Genomic DNA, 19,745 nt, shown 5'->3' on the forward strand with positions numbered 1-19,745 from the left:
GCTGCGGCGTCGCTCGTGCACGAGATGGACTCCTAGGTTACTCCCTGGGACCATGTCGCGTCTCGCGAGACTGTGTATTCAAATTCTAGTGCGAGATGAATCGTTGATAAAGAGCAACCTCGAGATGAACGACGTCCCATCTAAACTGCAGTATTGTCGCAAGTAAAATTGCGTAGGTGTGTTGCATCAACTAGGGAGGATAATGCAAAATAAAGGAGAAAAAGAAAGAATAAATGTGAATTAATCATTATTTAATGTAACTATTTTTCGATGGCTTTGCGTTCAAATTTTCGAAGATATATAATTTGAAGATTTTATATAATTTGTAGATTTGGAGTAAATAGAGAGTAATGAGAAATGGAGTAATTGCACATAAATTGCTTTGTAATTTTTGCGCGCGTTGTTCGCTTAAAATGCTTAATATTTACTTAAAAATTTCACTTAAAAAGAACTTTGTCTGCTTCCAGTAAATCGCGATCATGCCTTTGTTCGCCATCGCAAAATAGCGCGCGGAAATATGCTTGGACATTTGAAACTCTCCAATATTTTCGGTATTATTCTCTTTCACAACCCGGGAATGATTTACGAGCGGTAAACCGTAAAGCAGCTTCCGAATTGAAAGTGGTGGTCAGGTTCAAGAGAGCCGCTGGCGCTTTTGAGCTTTGTCTCTGGCTAAAATCCTTGCGATCCTGGTTGAAAGGGCTTGCGTTTGCTGAATTTTCGCTCTTTAGTCTTCCGGCTTCGAGCAGTAACATAGACAGAGAAACCAGGATCGATAAATTCAAATTGAGTACTAGAAACTCCAAACTTGAATGAAATCGAGTAAAGTTGTGAGTAGATTGTTTAACAGAAAACACTAAAAGATTACAAAAAACCTTTCAAGAATTTTTAAACTCGATAAAGGGAAAACTTGTTTATAAAATAAAAATAAATTTGAATTTAAACTTAAAGTTAGTTGAAAAGCAATGATTTCAAGGACTTTGAAATCCAACACTTAAAAATCCGAACTCCAAAGATTTGCGATAAAATTCTGCACGCATAATTTACGAATTAAAGATTTGATTGATAACCAAGCATTATGAACATTTCTATGTCTAACATCAGGGAACAGGGAAATATCGAGTCTCGGAGATCAATGCCTGGCGAGCAATGCAATTCGACGCTTAAAAGGTCGCACCTTGAGCTGCGGAAAAGGTCCGCGCTTTCCGCAGTCCGGCTGGTCATTCTCGGGTCGCCTCTAAGCTAAATGGTCCACCCAGTGGTCATTGTCGCCATTGTCTGCGGCTAGCAAGCCGCGGGCACGCGCGAATCTCGTGCGTGTATAGAGAAGCAGGACGCGACAATGAGCGGTCGGGCCGGTTACACGCGGAGTCCACAACGGGCGTTACAATGAGCAGGACTTTATAAATGTTCGGACAGCGAACATTCGGAGCACAAACGAACCAAGGCGTGCGCATAGAACCCTCGATTTCTAAGTGTGACAGTTGCGACATAAATCTTCATATATTTTCGTCTACAATTGAATCGTTGTACAATACATAAACACGATATTACCAAGGTGACATATGATACCATTACAAACTAGGTAAGGAGATAATGTGTTTTAAATTGTAGAATTTTAAATTGTGCAATTTTTAAAGAAAAATAAGAAAAAAGGAAGAAATTCAGTGACGTTAAAATATTAAGAAATAATTTTTGCAACGTCTAGAATATTTTTGTCATTATATTAGATCAAATAGATATATTTCTTTAGACTCAATGTAAGACTCAGTCAGGAATCGATACATTGCACATTTATATATAAATATTGAAGTAATTTATTAATAGTAGGTAGATTTAAGTCAATTAACAACACGGCCAACATTATTAAGAATTAGTGAGAATTGCGTTTTTATAAGAGCAAAAATTAAACTTTTTAAACATTGTGTTCACAATGTATTGATACCTAAATCGAATGATACAAACATGAATTTAAAATATTATAAATCTGAAAATGTGTTGACTAAATAAAGTAAAGTTTCAGACCGCGTTAGGCTGAAAATTTGTTAGGATTTATGAGTAGATAAAGACTGTCATATAAAAAACATGGGTTTCTACACGGAAAAACAATGAAGTTGCTTCAATTAAACGTCGACATCACGGGCTGCCACAAGCATAAATAGTTAATTCAATTGGAGATATTATTGGACCAAATATTTTATATATTAAAACAATTATCTGATGTTTTTTGTTCATTAATATTGATATTGCATCAATAAATTTTATCTCAACACTGATGCTGTTGATACAAAAAATGATGCTGTTGATACAACATTATTTTTTTTCCGTGTACTTAAAAAAAATTCAAGTTAATTTTTACATGACGCTTACGCGTATACCCAAGATGAAACTCATCGCTGATATTCCTGTATTTCTTCCCGAACCAAGCAACTTTTGTGATAGACATATTAGAGAATGCAGAATTCTGTGCGAGCGGCGAAAACTACAAACACTAATACGTAGGGCGACAACGACATTACAATGGACAAGGAACTCGTAAATGTCTGGCAAGAAAACGCCGCTTGCCCATTGTGGAAGCAACGAACAGAGAATGTTTCAGACGGATCGGAAACGCACGTTACTGAATAGTTACGGGGGATTACATGCTCATTCAAGGCAATGCCACCGCCGACGCTGCCGATCACTACTGTCAATCCTCACGAGCACCTCTTTTGCGAATGAAGAATATTCTAGGATTTTAGTTCGTAGGAGGATCACGGAGGATCAATCGATTAATCCTTAACCGATGTTCTATAGCTCTAGACGAAACCCTTACTGATTTTTCAGTGAGGTTGCTTGCCGCTTGTCGGAAACTAAATTTGTATTCAAAAGGTTGGTTTAAGTTTCGTAAGCAGTATACAGTGTAGGAAGTAATTTGCGAGCTATGCATACTAATCTTGTGTTTCCAAAAGGAGAATAAGCTATTATGACCTTACATGTATCTGTATTTTCTAAATATAAAGTACAAAGTAGAGTAAAAGACAAGCTATCTCTAACAAAAAGTTTCGAGTTTTATAGGACTAGAATTATTCCAACTAGAATTATTTTCAAGCTACTGACTAACCTAGAAGCGGATCTTAATCTTGCACACTTTTCTATCCCAGAAACTGTTATTGCTATTAAACTACTTGAACCGCTTCGACCTGTATATCCTTAACACCACATTGCACAAACACTTTTATTTTGTTTTGGACAAATTTCGTTACGCGATACCTTTAATCGAGGAAATATCCGAAAATTTTGTAAAACCGGAGCGGGATCAATCGTTCTGCGCGCCATTATTTGTAATAATACGTCACCCGGACGACTCACATCTCTCGCCTAACGCGGTCACTTTATTGGCGGGATTTCCAGGTCGTAGAGCAGCAGCGCGTGCCGATCAATGAGCGCTGCGTGGATTATGAGAGCTGGGTGATTCGTTGTCGAGGAGGCACGTGTTCCGTGGTAACACGTGCCTGCTCGACGACGGGCTTTACAAGGGAGAGCCAGACCGACTGACGGAATGGTTCTAAAGAGCCCCTTCTCTCTTCTATAGCTCAGCGCATTCGACAGTGCTCACCCGCTTCATTTTCACGCGCAAAAATTTTATTCATCTCTCAGTTTACAACAACGTTTACAATACATATTATATCAAGCGAGCGAGTACTGTTGAATATGCTGAGCTATAAAAAAGAAGGGGTTCTTGTATAATAAATCTAATATGTAATAAATATAATAAATATAAATATAATAATACGTATAATATGTAATATAGTAATAAATATAATATATAATAAAAAAATAATTAAATATAATTTGTAACAAAATATATTATATATATTTATATTAAAACATCTTGTAATAAATAAAATTATATATATACGATTTAATTTTTTTTAAATTGTTCACAGTACGAAAACATTTCGTTCGATATCTATACACGTTCGAAACCTGGGCCGTTCGATCATTTTGGCTCGATTGCCCGAAGCGTAAATCAATTCTCCAACGTGCATTATACGCATCGTTCGCAAAGAGCTCCTCGAGAATTATCGATGCGAAAACGGCGCTTCGTCTGGCGCCGTCCCGATGCAAAATCTCGTACGGGCGAGCGGCTGATGCCGGCCGTCCCGTCTATGAGTGTTCTCGAGAATGAACTCTGCGATACTTAATGCGCCCGATTTGTATGCGCCGAGTCTCGCAATCGCAATAAACTGCACGGCGAGCCGGGGTGCTTTTGCCGGCCATGCGCGCGCGCGAGGGCTCGGACAAAACGGCGGCGAAAAAAATTGGAAATCTCGTCGGGCCACTCGGCCACTCGCGCCGACACGACGCGAGCGCTGGCCGGCAGTTTGCGAGAAATTAGTATGCGCGATGTCTCGGGGCCTTTCTTTTCTGCGGAGCGGTCCTTGCTCCGGCGGAGAGGATGAAAAAATCCGAGAGAAAAACATCGGTGGGATGAAATTGATTCCTGACAAGGGGCTAAAATACTTCGGAAACGAATAAAAATATTTTTCAAAATTTTCTGTTTTGAGTTTGTGAGAGTCTTTGACTTGAAAACATATTTCCAAAAACTGCACTATTTCTTTAGGGGGATTTTAGGGTCCGCAAAGATTTTTCGAGTGGTACTGAAATTTGATAAGTTTATGAAAAGCATCAGAAGAAATTTAAAAAAAATATACAAAAATCTTTGAGACTATATTTAAAATATTTATAGAAGATCTAAATGTAAGCAGTAGGAATATAGTGGGCTGTCTGTCCCGGGTGCTCCGAGGGGGGAGCGAGGCGGGGGGGACTTGAGGGCGAGGGGGTGCTGGGGAAGGGGGTTTCGGCGAGCATGTCGGGACATGTTGTTTTATTAAATATTGATAAACATATCGTTGACAAGGGGTACCGCCGTTCGGCCGGGGGGGGGGTAGGTGTCCGCGTTCTAGAGCGAGGGGGTCCGAGGGGGGGGGGGCGTTCGCGTTTTCGGCGCGGGGTATTACAAAGGCTAACGGGCACCGTTCGGCTGCTGGAATTTTATCGGCGAATATAAACAAAATAGCGAGTTAGACACTTGTCTCTGCAATGATCTCACCCTTCTAGAATATGCGAGCCACCATTTCGCGACACCGCGTTCACGTTTTCGGCGCGCCGCGGGGGGATGGGGGTCCGCGTCCAACGGCCACCGGCCACGTCGGTACGCGTGACGTCACACGGCGCGCTCGCTCCCGTTCCCCCTCATTAATGTTCTCTCTCGCTCCCGACCCCCGTTGTCTCTCCCTCGTTCGCGCGCGTCTTCACGTTGGCGTTTTCTTTTCCTCGCGCGCGGTCTCTCTCGCTCCCGTCCCCCGTTCGCGATATCTCTTCCTCGCGCGCTTCTCGTTCGCGTTCTTTTTTCCTCGCGCGCGGTCTCTCTCTCTCGCTCCCGTCCCCCGTTTGCGTTATCTCTTCCTCGCGCGCTTCTCGTTCGCGTTTTCTCTTCCCCGCGCGGATTTAACTTAATAATTATTATTTAAATTATTATTATAATATATTAACTTAATAATTATTATTTAAAATATTATTATTATGAAATATACTTAATAATATTAATACTAGTGAAGGAAGCGGAAAAATGATTAATAAATGTTATATATGGAATTACACATAAAAATATTTATTCATAAAAATTGTAAAATTTTGAAAATTACCAAACTTCTTCTTCAATGTCAAATTCATGTTCGATTTCAAATAGTCTACGAAATCCGTAGATGTCCTCGTCATCCGAAATGTCCCATATTTCGTCGTTGTTTTCATAATTTAATCTTCTGAACCAGCGTACCAAACGCTGGTGGTATATATTTATGAATCCTCGTATTTGGATCTCATCTATATATAAATTGGGCTGGAAAAAAAATTTTGCTAAATTTAAAAAAAATTTAAAAAAATGTGTAAAAAAATTTAAAATCTATGAAAAATATTTATACACACCTGAGCGTGAGAGATCCGAACCCTCACCATATTTCTTACTTGTATTTCGTGCACAGGCTCGTTGTCTACCCATATCCACTATAACGATAAAGAATTGTTAATTTAATTTTTTTTATACAGTTATGTGGATTGTTGCGTGCGTGCCGCCCGGTATGCTTTTCAAAAAAAAAAATGTTACGCCCAGGCCGACGTTGAGTCCGTGACTTCGGATTTCTCTCTCACACTTATTCACACTCGCGCACTCACGAAAATAACGACTCGTTTATTATCGATCGAATCTCTTTACTACAAAGGAACACCAGAGAACACATCCGTATAGTTTAAAAGCCGAGATTGTTCTTATTAAAGCTCCGTTGTTTAACAGCTGCCCGTTGTCAAGGGGACACTTTGCGACTTCATGGAAAGACTGCTCGCTGCACGCTTCAGCTTGGAGTTCGAAAAGCATATCGGGCGACACGCACGCAACAGTATTATACATACTCCTACGGCGCACAGTGGATCGACGCGTAAGAAATAGCGGACATAGACCAAAAAAACTCATTTGTCGAAATTACCACTTCTGATTGTAAATTCTAATAGTAAATTAGTTGTAGATTATTGTAATAACTTTAATAATTTGTAACATTTCCATAATTTCCATACAAATTTACTGCAATATAGATCAACCTGATACATATAATTTTTTTATATTTTCGCGTCAAGTTTTTAGATCGCCCTATTTTCATACGGTTTTCACGATCCAATAAAGATTTTTCTTATGGTGTAGTACATATTTAAATATACAAAAATAATCGTAAAACAATTTTATAGCTTTTCTGGAATATTTTCCAGAATAATATCTGATTAATGGTAAAAAGTACACGTTATTTAATTTGTCACTGAGTTTTAAAAAAATGTTTAAGATTGATAGCATTTTTAATGGGTGAAGTACATACAGTAAACATTGTACTACAAGCTCAAAGAAGAACGAACTGCTGCTAGGTGCAGCTTTGCAAAATATATGTAAAATTGTCTAAGCGAAACACGTATTTTAATTAAGTTATTGTATAGGAAATTTCAACACAATTATTGTGAGGTTTTACCACTGGCATTTGCTAGGTACTTTGTATCTACCCAAGATGCACCACGTGGAGGTTGCACAGTCGGATTTGCATCTCGTGTGTGAGTGTGTGTGTGTGTGTGTGTGTGTGTGTTTGCGCGCGCAGTCATGCGTGCGTGGATGTAAAATAAAAGGATTACTTTAAAAGTTGTAGCGTTTCTGCAAATAGTTCTTGTTCTTTCTTTTTTGTTAGATTGGGTCGTAGGCTCGAAATAACAGGATCAGAAGTAACTAGGAGGTGATGTAAAACATCTTCGTTTGTGGCTATTCTATTAATTTTTCGTGAATGCATTTCTCTGTACTTTCTAAACTCTTTATTGCGAGCTTCACTTGCCTCTTCAGATAGTTGACCTATAGGAATTGTAAAATTTCCTATGATTTATATCGACGGCGTACGATACGCCGGCACACCCGGTATTTACGAGTTGATCTTCAAGAGAATACCCGATTACGAGATCTACACGGAGGACGATAAGCAAAAGTACAGGAGCATACTGTCGACAACGAGTGCTCATAAATACAAGCACGATCCTCGCGAGCGAGTAATGGGCAACAAGGGATACAAGTATCAATGTGTAATCTCACCGTTGATATCGACCGAATCCAAGAAGAAAAAATCTGGAAAGGGATTATTCGCGCCTCGCGCGATGACGCTAACCGACAATAAAATCGATTACGTGCACTGGGACGACCCCAACGAGCTGGTGGATCGTCTGCGATTGCTCGACGCTTCGCGTCAAGCTGGCAACAATGCCCACGACAACGAGATCATGTCGATCATCGAGGAACTTCGCGAAGCCGGGCTTATTATAAATTAAACGGTGCAACAGCAATCCGTTCCTTATCGCGGCGAAATCGATACGTGGATAACGAGTCGTCGTACGAGCACCGCACGTAGTATCCAATACTACATACCCGATGATGTTGAAACCTGAACGTGGGCATTGTCGGATCCGCTTCCGTCTTCTCGAGGGTACATTCCAGGTCGGCGTATACGACATATGGAAGCCGCTCTTTCCTGCTGTGGTTCTTGAAACTCAGCCACTTGTCGTCCTCGCTCGGTAGTCGGATTGCACAGTTGTTTATCTCCTGACAGTCGACGGTGTAGGCTTCCAATTTCTCGCTCGTATAGAAATAGTGCAAACACGAGTGCAAACATCTGCAAAAAAAAACAAATATTGTAAATTATTAAATAAAATATTTTATAATTTTATTAAAAAAGGAGTATAGATACAAAAGTATTTCCGACCATGGTGCGTGCCATGCTCAATTGCGAGCTAACGAGATGCGATAGATTCTTGATCCACGCGAAATGTCCCACGTTGTCGTCTCGCGAGTTTTGCACGTACAGCAGATTTACGTGTTTGTCCATCTTCCGGTCGGTGAGCCGTATCGGGAGAACGTTTGGCGTCTTCTCTCCCTCTACAGTATATACGTTGATGGAGATGTCGTTGAGTCGTTCGAAGTTTTTAACTTGACTCAACGTCATTGGAAACTCAATGTCTCGTAAATTCAGCACTGTTGTATAATGAGGATACGAGGATTCCCGTTCTGAATGTCTTTCGGCTGGATGTAGAGCAGCCACCACCGACCACGCGAAGCACGCATTGTCCATCGATTGCACGTTGATCACCGCTTTTTTCAATTTAATTTCCTGAGGTAATTTCAGGTAACATCCCGCGCGCATAGGATTGTATTCACGGCAATATTTGGTGCAATGGAGTACTACATTCTTTGCAAAATCGACCATTTATTACGTCGTACGGCTCGGTTACATGCTTTCAAACAGCATATATGTGCTCACCAGTGTCTGGTGAAGCGATCATACACGAAGCACACATGATATATGAACCGTATATATAATAAAAATAAATGGCGCAACACTTCGTACGTCCATCTAACGCTAAAAATTCGGGACGCGACACTATTTTATTGATAACTTGTTTGCGGTTATCGTCTTCATCGCTGTTATAAGTGCTGTCGGGTGACAACGGACGATCCTCGTCGGATGATCTACATCCATTATTGCCTCGAAATTATTGTCTATCTCCATATTTTTTCACTGTTTTGAAAAAATGTTTTCTTTATACCGCCCACTTGACACAAAAACTTCAGCCCCGAGTATGAACTTTTAAGAGCCGCGATAATGTTTTTTCTTATTGTGTGCAAATCGGGCATATATTACATGGAAATGTCATATACAATGCTTCATGACATTTTGAACAATACCGGCCATGCATCGTATCGCGTAACTCAACGAAGTGTTTTTGGACAGCGTACATGTGCCCGATATCAAGGTCCGATAGAGCAATCATGCACGAAGCACATAGTGCAAGTGCACCACCCGTTGAATAATAAAAGTATATTACGCACTGTTTCGTATGTAAATTTAGTGCAACGATTTCCGAACGCGACACTATTTTATCGATGACTTCTTTATGCTCATCGTCTTCATCGCTGAAGTAATCACTGTCGTCCGTTAACGCGCGATCCTCGTCTACATCCATATCGAAATTATTGTCATCTCCTTTATCGTAAAAAATATTCCTCTGTATTGAATACTTGACACAAAAAAAACTTCACCCCCGAGTATGAATGTTCGCGTTGCGAAAGCTAGCCGAAGACTGATCCGCAAGATGTGCATCCATAATCATCCTGGCGACAATGGATGCTATGCGTTTGTATAATTGTCGTTAGACATATTTTGTTTATACATTCCAGCAGAATGGAGAGCCGGACATCGGCGCTCGATTTTTGTAATATACCGCGCCATAACCGAATACCGCCGCGACGGTTAAATCGTAATCGGCAGCGGCTCTTCCTAGAAAAAACATGAAGAGGACTCCGCAACGGTTAAATCGTCATCGGTGACAAATTTTATCAATTGTTTACCTCGGCTATTTTATCTTTAAACCATCGGCGCTCGCTTTTGTAGTGTGAGACGCCGTAACCGAATGGCGCTTCGCATGTTCTAAAAGGGTGAGATCATTGCAGAGACAAGTGTCTAACTCGCTATTTTGTTTATATTCGCCGATAAAATTCCAGCAGCCGAACGGCGCCCGTTAGCCTTTGTAATACCCCGCGCCGAAAACGCGAACGCCCCCCCCCCCCCTCGGATCCCCTCGCCCTAGAACGCGGACACCTACCCCCCCTCCCCTCGGCCGAACGGCGGCGGTACCCCTTGTCAACGATATGTTTATCAATATTTAATAAACAACATGTTCCAACACGCTCACCGAAACCCCCTTCCCCAGCACCCCCTCACCCTCAAGTCCCCGCTCCCCGCCCCGCTCCCCCCTCGGAGCACCCGGGACAGACAGCCCACTATATTCCTATAACTGTAGGCTACGTTCATCAAAGTCCTGAGACCTTAAAAATTTGTGAAATCGGGAATACCATTGGCTATAAAAATAAGTTATTAAGAGTGGATCTCTATTGCTGGAAGTTTGACTATAAAGGAAAAGGCACCTGTGTGAGATTTCGTGGCAATGGTAACGATTCCCTTCTCTCTCTCTCTCTCTCTCTCTCTCTCTCTCTCTCTCTCTCTCTCTCTCTCTCTCTCTCTCTCTCTCTCTCTCTCTCTCTCTCCTCTCTCTCTCTCTCTCTCTCTCTCTCTCTCTCTCTCTCTCTCTCTCTCTCTCTCTCTCCCTCCCTCCCTCCCTCCCTCCCTCCTCCTCCTCCTGTATCGAAAGCGTCCTCTTAGGACGGCGCGGACGGATATCCTCTTACCGACACGTGGCTAGCACGTGCCCTTTTGCCGACTAGTTCCACGAGATCGAAGGAGGGTTCCATCAACGCGATTCTATAAGGCTATTAATTAAGCGAGATTCGAGGCACGTCAGATTCGAAGATAGATTCGCGACTTCGAAGCGTGCGTCACGTTTTCGCCGCCGGCTTTGAAATCCGGCACGGGCCAATTGCTGGGCTCCGATCGCCTATTATTTCAGATTTAGCCCGAATTCAGCCTTATCCCTCGTCGCGTCGAATGCAGAGCGTTTCGAGCTCTGCGAATACAAATCGCTTCGATTCTCAGACGAGATTAAAACTTGGAAAGTGACTGTCATCTGACGCTACAAGTGAAACAATTAATATTTTGATTATTCACCCGTAATTCGTATTTTTTTTTTAATCTGTGCTCTTAATCTCTCTATAGGGGGATTCATATCTACCAATAAATATATAAAGAAAATACCAGTCTCTAATTGTTAAAATTTAAAAAATTTTTTTTAATTTTTAAAACGTTCCAAAATTGACAGCGCAAGTTGCACAATTTGCAAATAAAATTAATAAATAGCACAAATCTCGAGTATCATCAATGGTATAAAATGTATAAAATAATTGATGAATGGTAAATAATTTGGCGATAAATCCGAGCGAAAATTGAAATAAAACGAAAATAAAAGAGTGAAAGCGCGCAAAGCTGTTTTGTGCGATGCAAGCTGCTTGACGGTTAAATCCGCCGTGTAAAGTAACACGACATGTTGACGAGAACTGATCTGACGTGTAAGGGATACTCGTAAAAAAATGGGCTCTACGCCCTACCATGAGCTCACGTGCGCTATTATTGTGGGAAAAGCGGCAATATTCTGAGCTCGATCTACCCTCGTACGATTTTTTTGCGAATATAGCTATTCGGGAGAAACGGGTACAGAAGGGGCATAACATAATGTTCGTCATTCCACACATATAATTTATGTACCGTGCACACGAGGCATATAAAAAAAGGTGCGTTGAAGTTTAATGTAGCTTTCAGAATTCGCTATCCTCTCTGTGTATATTTCGTCCTCTAAAAGTAGCCAATTATTATTTTTGTTTTAAAAAATGTTTAATTATTTCTAGTTTAATTATTCCTGTACACCGCGATAATTCTTCCAAAAATTAGATCTGCGGCTAATTGCGGAGCGCTTAGGCAAAAAAATGGGACGTTTCCATGGCGTTTTATCATCCGGCTTATCGCGAGGGTGCGAGTTTCCCCCAATATTTCACCTCCATAAAAATCTCATAAACAATGCGATCAGCCCGTGCGCGACAGGACGTGTGTCCTGAACCCCGTCCGTTTCATATTACAGACTTCCAGGATTCATCCATCATGCCAGAAAAAGCCCCGTCGCAATGAAACCGCCGACGTGGCAGCTCGTGATTGATAAAACATCAAATTAGTTAACCCAACCCCGACATCTCAAGCCGCCACACTCTTGCACAAAAAAATGTGTCATGTCAGTGTTGATATGTGACATTAATCTAGTTAGATTTTTGAGAGAGATATTATGTATTTAAATTTAAAAAATTTAAAATCTCGGAAAAATTTGTAATTAATTTTGTGTGCGCTATAGTATTTGTAAATTATTTATATTCTTTGGAAATTGGTATCTATATAGATTACATTTTTTAATATTTCAATAATTTCTGGAAATTTAAAATTTTAAGAATTTTTGCAAATTTCTTAAGTTTTTAAACTTTGCCTCGGTAGTCGAATTGGTACGACGCCCTACACGGAATGAGGGAGGTTCCAGGTTCGAATCCTGGCTGAGGTAATATTTTTCGCAATAAATTCTTTACAGTTTTTAAATAATTAAATCGCGTCGATTTAATTGTGGGGAGGGAAGGGTTTTTAATGTTCCAACGATAGCTGCGTTTCAAGTCCGGCTGTGATCGGCGCGCAGTAAAAAGTTGGAATATATATGTATTATTAATAATACATATATACGGAAAAATTAATATTGAGCTGCCTAAGATCTAAGCTTAGACCGAAAATGGCTTGTATCTTATTCGATTCTTAAACTTTGTTACAAATATAATAAGCAATATATGATAAACGATATGGTATAGATAGTCACACAACGGTTTTTGGTTTTTATTTGCGGCGAACAACAACAAGCGTTCAGAAAGTGATCTTCATCCTTTTGGCTTTCATAAAATATAATAGAAGCATAACAGAGTGCATGGAGCACGAGCCGATTCCTCGTTGGAAATTCTTTTAAATGGGCGGTCATGCTTTGTTAATTTGTGTGAAATCATTCGTTCACACGGGTCGTCACGCCCTTTTATGCTGTTTCGAATCTCAGAAATCGGCCATTCTTAAAAGATCCTTGCGGCAACGCACTTGTGAACCCTAAAGCCAGCCCTTATTCTTTGTTCACTTTCTTTCCAACTTGCAGAATTGCCAATCTCCAAAATCAAAGTGGTTCCAAAAATCAAGATTGTTTATTCAAAGATTCAAGAACTTGAAGAAACAAAAGCCTACTTTTTTTATTCCCGGGATCGGGAAGCATTCGGGAGCATTTATCTCCGGGATCGATTTTCCAAAAATCGAAGATCTACAACCTTTTAGAGGAGTTCGCAGGCTTTTACATAATTCACAGCTTTACGTTTGGAACGTTCGTCTTATTTTCAACTGCGCGAGCCGGTGTTGGCTCGCAAATACGGCGAAAGAGGACGAAAAAGGAAGGAGGAACTCGACGTTTTCGCGCTGGTGTGCCTCGTTCGATCTCTCGAGGGCACGGCTTTCGCGGGCGGACCTCGAAGTGGCCAGTTATTTATGGCTGGATGTATTAGAGGTGGATATAAACGTCGGTTATTGCAAACACTTAACAGTCCGTATATCAATCAGACGCCAGCCCGCGATGCGCAGCCCCTCGAGAGAGTGAAGAGGGTGACGTTGCGCCGCACTTCTTCCCGACGCACCTCGCGAGGAGTGCATCCTCGTCGGCGCGGTTGCAGCGACGCGACGCGTTCGATGCACTCGACCGAGAGAGTTACAGAGAGTTACATGAGTGCGCGCAACGCCGACGAAAATGCATGCAAACGTCAACGATATCTTCCCGATATTTATTTCCTTATTTATTTCTCGGTCAACTGGCCATCTCGAGATAAAGTTTACACAATCAAGATAATTTATGCAGGAAGCCTCTTTTATGTCCTTTTTTACCAATGTAGATTAATTTTAATCTCGGTTTAACTTACTTTTTATGTTTTTCTAACTCTTTGAACTAGAAAAAGATAAAAAGTAAGTTAAACCAAGAGTAAAATTAATCCGCGTTAACTTTAATCTCGATTCAACTTACTTTTTATATGTATATATATATTTTTAGTTCTAATGTCCATTTCTACCAATGTAGATTAACTTTAATCTCGGTTTAACTTACTTTTTATGTTTTTTTTACTTTAACTCTTAGAACTAGAAAAAGATGAAAAGCAAGTTAAACCAGAATTAAAATTAATCTGCATTAGTAGAAATGCATATAAGAATTAGAAGTTAAACCGAGATTAAACGTTAATCTGATAGAAGTGGACGAATTAAAATAATAGAAAATTACCTGTTTGTAGATAGGACGGAAATATTAGATGACTGTGCTTGTTGACGGAAAAAAACCCAATGCAATTCAAATATAACATACATCCCTAACTCTGTGTAGGTGTATCCAACGAGAAAGACATAAAGCTTACAATAAACCCCGTATAATCGCTTATTTTACGGTTGACGCATTTCTAACTCGAGATTTATGATTTTTATCCCGGGTTCGACGAGTGTATAGAGTGCAATCGAGAACCGGCGGCGGCGGTGTGCATCGATTGAACTATAAATGAGCATAACTGGAAACTCTCTCATTCAGAATCCGCTGCTCAACCACTCGTATCGTAAAATGTTGTTTTTTTTTTTTTTTTTCGACACGTCGCCGACCCCAATAAAATGGCAGCTGCCTCCGAGACTTTTCACGGTGGCATTATAACACCTGTCATCCGTGGAAAATCCAACGGGGCGTGTTCGTTCCACGCGTGTAACGCGTGAAATACCTGTCGTCCGTTTTTGAAGTACAAAAGATCCGAATACTTCCCCGCTTCTATTATATTTGTTTACGTTTCTATCTCGCTAGCCTCTTTTGGTGAATAATTGTAAAAGTACAGATATTCGAATGTTAAAATAGTTAAATTACATACATGATTTATTACATAGATAGAAATCAAGAGATTCGATTTATATGCGAGAATTATTACGTTAGATCTAGCTGACTCGACAAAAACTAGATCTAATCTAGAAATCTTTTTAGAATTTCTGAATACTTTGTGAGCGTGTATATCTATAGATATCTGCATAGATAATTTTCTTCACACCCTCATACAGATATTTATGAATTTTAGATACAGATGTTTATGAATATTAATTTTAGAGTATATAGACATTTATGAATTCTTATTTTCTCTCTTTTTTAAGTCTTCGCACCTCCTAAAATTAAATTTTTGCTCTATTCGTAACTTCCTTGTTGACAAGTCACGTACACAGGAGTTTTGATAGAAAGACACGCTTTAGAATGTGGCGATCTGATGTGTTGCGTGGGCATTAAATTCCGCGGCCTAGCGCGTATCTCATATCCAAACTTTCAGCTCATCCGCCTCTCTAATCCGGCTCTAATCTCCCCCTTAATCCGGTTCGGCGGTCGATTTTCTCGATCTTGGACCACCGGTACGACACCGGGATAGGATCGGGAGGATCGGGAGGATCGTTCCCGAGGCATCGGCGCAGCTGCGCGCACGCTGCAGTCGCATAATTTATGGCATCGACGAGGAGAGGCCGGGGTGAAAGGGGGGAGAGTGTGAGGGTGAGAAAGGAGGAAGATTAACAGTAAGAGAGCGAGAGGAAGACAGGTCGGCCGCGCGGACATTAAGATACCAACGAGAAGGGGCTGAGGAGTGGAGGGGGAGACGCGGGGACAAGAATTCTTTATGCGCTTTATCGGCCTTATCAAACGGCCGGTAGTGATGTGACTTGAGCAACTCGATGTCTCTTACTCTCCCGCGTACCGGCATTCCCTTCCCGTCCCTTCCCTTTTCGTCCCCCTTTTCGCGTTGGAGCTGGTTGTTATTTATGAACGTCACTGGAAAGTGTGTTCCTCAGTTTGAGACCTGAGAATTACCCCTCGTTAAACAGTGTTACGTATAAGTGTCGTTTTAATGTTTCAATATAATACAACAAACGGGTGTTAAATAATATGTCTAGTACTTCATTTTTTAATGAATTAATCACTAAAGCAAACTTTCGATGAATGAAAGTAACAGAATTAACCTTGAAAACACGAAGAAAAGAAACAACAGACATAAAAATTAGACACAGAAGAAATATGGCATCTAATACAGGTCTTTTGTGATGTCTAACAAGATATTTTACATTCTATTGGTATTGGAAACAGGTATATTGTCTGCTATACGGGATTCACGGGGCAGAAAGTATTAATTTTCTTCCCTAGAGAAAAAAGTAAGTAATGGAGAGCAATTAGTCACTTTCGCCCCGCTCTACAGGCATGGAAAGTCGGACTTTCCGTGGAGGTGTTGTGAAAACTCTTTTGTGCGACTTAAGATACCCCTTCTTCTTTTGTCACAGTGATACGTGATACGTACCTGGGATTATGAATTTTGGGTAGTAGAAACGCGAAACCAAAATTTTGAGAGACTCGGGTAAAAGAAGCAAAAGTGAGAAAGTGCAAGGAAGATAAAAACAATATAAGTTCCATTTCCCGCGCATCGTTCGGTTGCAAGTCCTCTTCGGAAGGGCGGCGAAAAAGTAAGCCGACCGTCGCGTTGACACAATTTTTTCGAGAGTGCGGCGCGACACGCGCGGACACGTGAGTTATTTACCGCGCGTAAATGAAGATATATCGTAGGGAAATCCTTTTTAACGACCGGCCTTTCTCGCTCTTTCCCTTCTTCCCTACGCTTTTTTCCTTTTCTCTCTCTCTCTCTCTCTCTCTCTCTCTCTCTCTCTCTCTCTCTCTCTCTCTCTCTCTCTCTCTCTCTCTCTCTCTCTCTCTCTCTCTCTCTCTCTCTCTCTCTCTCTCTCTCTCTCTCTCTCTCTCTCTCTTTTTTCTGTCTTATTCAACTAGCCTGGAAGCCATTAAACATCGACGTATACATGTTCCTATGTTCTTAGGCATGTCACAGATCACGTGGATAAGGAATCGCGTCTGCATTAAAATCATGCCAAGTCGCTCAACAGTTTTGCGTGCACGTGTCGCGAAGATTACTTTGACATAAGTGAGCAATCGTGAATTTACAACTTGATCGAGTAACATCCGATCTGGAAGAAGATCGTTGAATTAACGATAACGGAAGTTCATCTATTGGAAATGGTAGGCAACAATTTCCTCTTCTTCCTTCTTTGAGGAAACTATTCTAAAGAGCAAACAGTAGGTAAATTAAAATAGATTGTTGGAAAAGAGATTGCGAACTCTTATTCGTGGAAATCAGATTTTGCCAATTATTGGATTTCTATTCATCGCTTCTTATTATTACCTCTCTTTTCACATTTTTATTTCTAAAATGTTATATGATTGAGAAAGAAGTGGCCTAAAAATTGCGCAATCAGTGAAAATTCATTTCCATGCTTAAAATCGAAGTCCGAACGAATATATTATAGAAAACTGGCTAACTAAGAACCATCAGGCGCAGTAAATGATGTGCAAAAGTTTTATTTATATTTTTATTTTACATATTTACCAATCTTTAACTGCGTGCCGACTAGATTTATCAGACTTGAAACACAGCTCCGGTTGGAGTAGTAAAATCCCCCCCCCCTACACCTAATTAAATTGATTTGATTTAATTTTTGATGCTATATGCATCAAAAATTACTACTCCAACGATTTACTACTCCAATCGGAGCTGTGTTTCAAGTCTGACAAATCTAATCGGCACGCAGTTAAAGGTTGGTAAATATGTAAAATAAAAATATAAATAAAACTTTTGCGCATCATTTACCGCGCCTGGTTCTTAGTTAGCCCGTTTTCTATATTCGTGCGGATTTCCATTGGAACCTATACTTCGAATTTTAAAAAATCGAAGTATTTTTATATATCTTCTAATATTGCAATAAGGCAAGAAGAGATCTGTTCTAGCTTACTTGTTAAAAGACGTCTTGCTATTTTGATAGGAGAAATGTCAAAACAATTATTCGAGCATTATCTCCATTACTAACATGTAAAAATATTTTGTTAGCGGATAAGTAGATGAAGAAAGGTGACCGAATAGAAAGAAAAATAATGTGAAAGGAACTTTTCACTCAGGATAATTCTTGACACAAAAGATTAGGAATTTAGTCCATTTTCCTTACCTTGACATGTGAATAACCCTGATCAATCATCAAACACATGACCTGCATGACCCCGGTTCCGGCACATAAATTTTCAACTTTCCAAGTTTCGGTTATATTAAAACTTTTTAGGGATGGGGGTACAGGGCCCGACAGAGGCAGGGACTCTGCTAAAAAATTGTCAATAATCTTTATAATCTTTTAATTAATCAAATCAATTTCTATTATAAGATATGTTTATATTTAAGCGCAATCTTTTTTCACAAGTCATCTTCGAATCACTAGATAATATACAATCTCATTTCTCATCTTAATACGCCTAAATAATTCAAAATTAAAAACATATTGTATGTACCTATGTATATTCATATTTATATATGTATATGTACACATGTATATTAATATCCGATCTTTTCTCAAAGACAGATTATTATTAAACCGCGAGAAACAGACAACTGCTATCATGTACGATATCAAGACCAATCATCTTTCATCGGAATTCCTCGCTTCTTGAAATGCGATGAAATGTGACGAATATGTGACGAATATCAAATTGAATATCAAGATTCATCTATTGAACCGTATCGCGTCTCAAAACTGGTTTCAGCTGAGTTTCTCGGTGGAAATGCGACTATAAATACGGCCCTAAGAATGAAGCGTGCGCGAGCTTTGAAGAGACGTGTGACTATCTTGAATCGAGGCTGTCAAGGCTTATCTGCGTCGTCTTTCGCCTCACAGATCATTGACTGAAATATATATACCCGCGTATCTGTATAATTCATATAACCATGCTTTGAGAGAATTCTAGCCGTGAACGTTTCCCGGAAGCACAGGCCTTGCAACTTAAATGCACGTAGCAAGCTGAATCAAAGGCAAACGATGTCTTAATTATACAAATATTAACATACAAAAGAAAATTGCTGATATCCAATTGGATTTTCGTTAAGAAAAAGTCACACACAACTCTAAACTGATCGAAAAAGATAAATTATTAATGTCACAAATCTATTTTACTGTATGTAAAATTAATAGCGTCTTTCAAAAATAACATTATACGATGCAATATTCTCAGTTAATTTGATTTTAATTTAATGCGGTATTACGTTGTATCTGTTTATAGAATCTGATCGACAGAGAGGAACGAGACAACGCTCGAAGCAGCTCGAAGAAGGAATTAGAGAAGTGTTTTAGTGAGGAGAAAGATAAGCGGCGAGTATCGCGCGACCGGAATATAGATGGCCGACGATGATAAGGAAATGAATAATACAGTTTTATTTATTGCACCCGAGGGACACGAACACGCGAAAGAGCGCATCGACAGATCTCGACGCGATTGCATAAACCGTCTCGCCTTGTTATTACGAAATTACAAATAATTTTAGCACGACTTCGCTTAAATAATGAACGAGAAATTGCAGACTTTGTGGTCCGTGTATTCGCAATTAACATGCTTGTCCAACGGTAACGAATAGAGATAAATGGAGCTTTTTATTTGAGAAATCGGAGGAAACTTTGATCAAAGTGCAAAAAAAACGTTGCGACGAAAACGCAACATTTTTAATTATTTTTAATTATTTTATATATTGTTATTTTCAT

The 19,745-nt window shown here is 40.0% G+C and overlaps 2 long non-coding RNA genes across 2 annotated transcripts in view; both read right to left on the reverse strand.

Annotated features, from left to right (window-relative positions):
• Positions 1-5,670: 5,670 nt before the first annotated feature.
• LOC139769938 (uncharacterized) lies at positions 5,671-8,030 on the reverse strand. The gene is made up of 3 exons (XR_011717648.1): positions 7,985-8,030; positions 5,971-6,048; positions 5,671-5,884 (listed from the first exon to the last, which is right to left on the reverse strand). It is a non-coding gene; the product is annotated as an uncharacterized lncRNA (long non-coding RNA).
• A 126-nt stretch (positions 8,031-8,156) lies between these two features.
• Positions 8,157-19,745, reverse strand: part of LOC139769939 (uncharacterized) — a 41,510-nt gene continuing 29,921 nt past the window's right edge. The window contains exon 3 of the long non-coding RNA XR_011717649.1: positions 8,157-8,228. This is a non-coding gene — a long non-coding RNA (uncharacterized lncRNA). The remainder of the gene's footprint in view (positions 8,229-19,745) is intronic.

This window comes from Temnothorax nylanderi, unplaced genomic scaffold, assembly GCF_030848795.1.
Source record: "Temnothorax nylanderi isolate EJ_2023f unplaced genomic scaffold, tnyl_v1.0 TNYL_tig0026_pilon, whole genome shotgun sequence".
Classification (NCBI taxonomy): domain Eukaryota; kingdom Metazoa; phylum Arthropoda; class Insecta; order Hymenoptera; family Formicidae; genus Temnothorax; species Temnothorax nylanderi.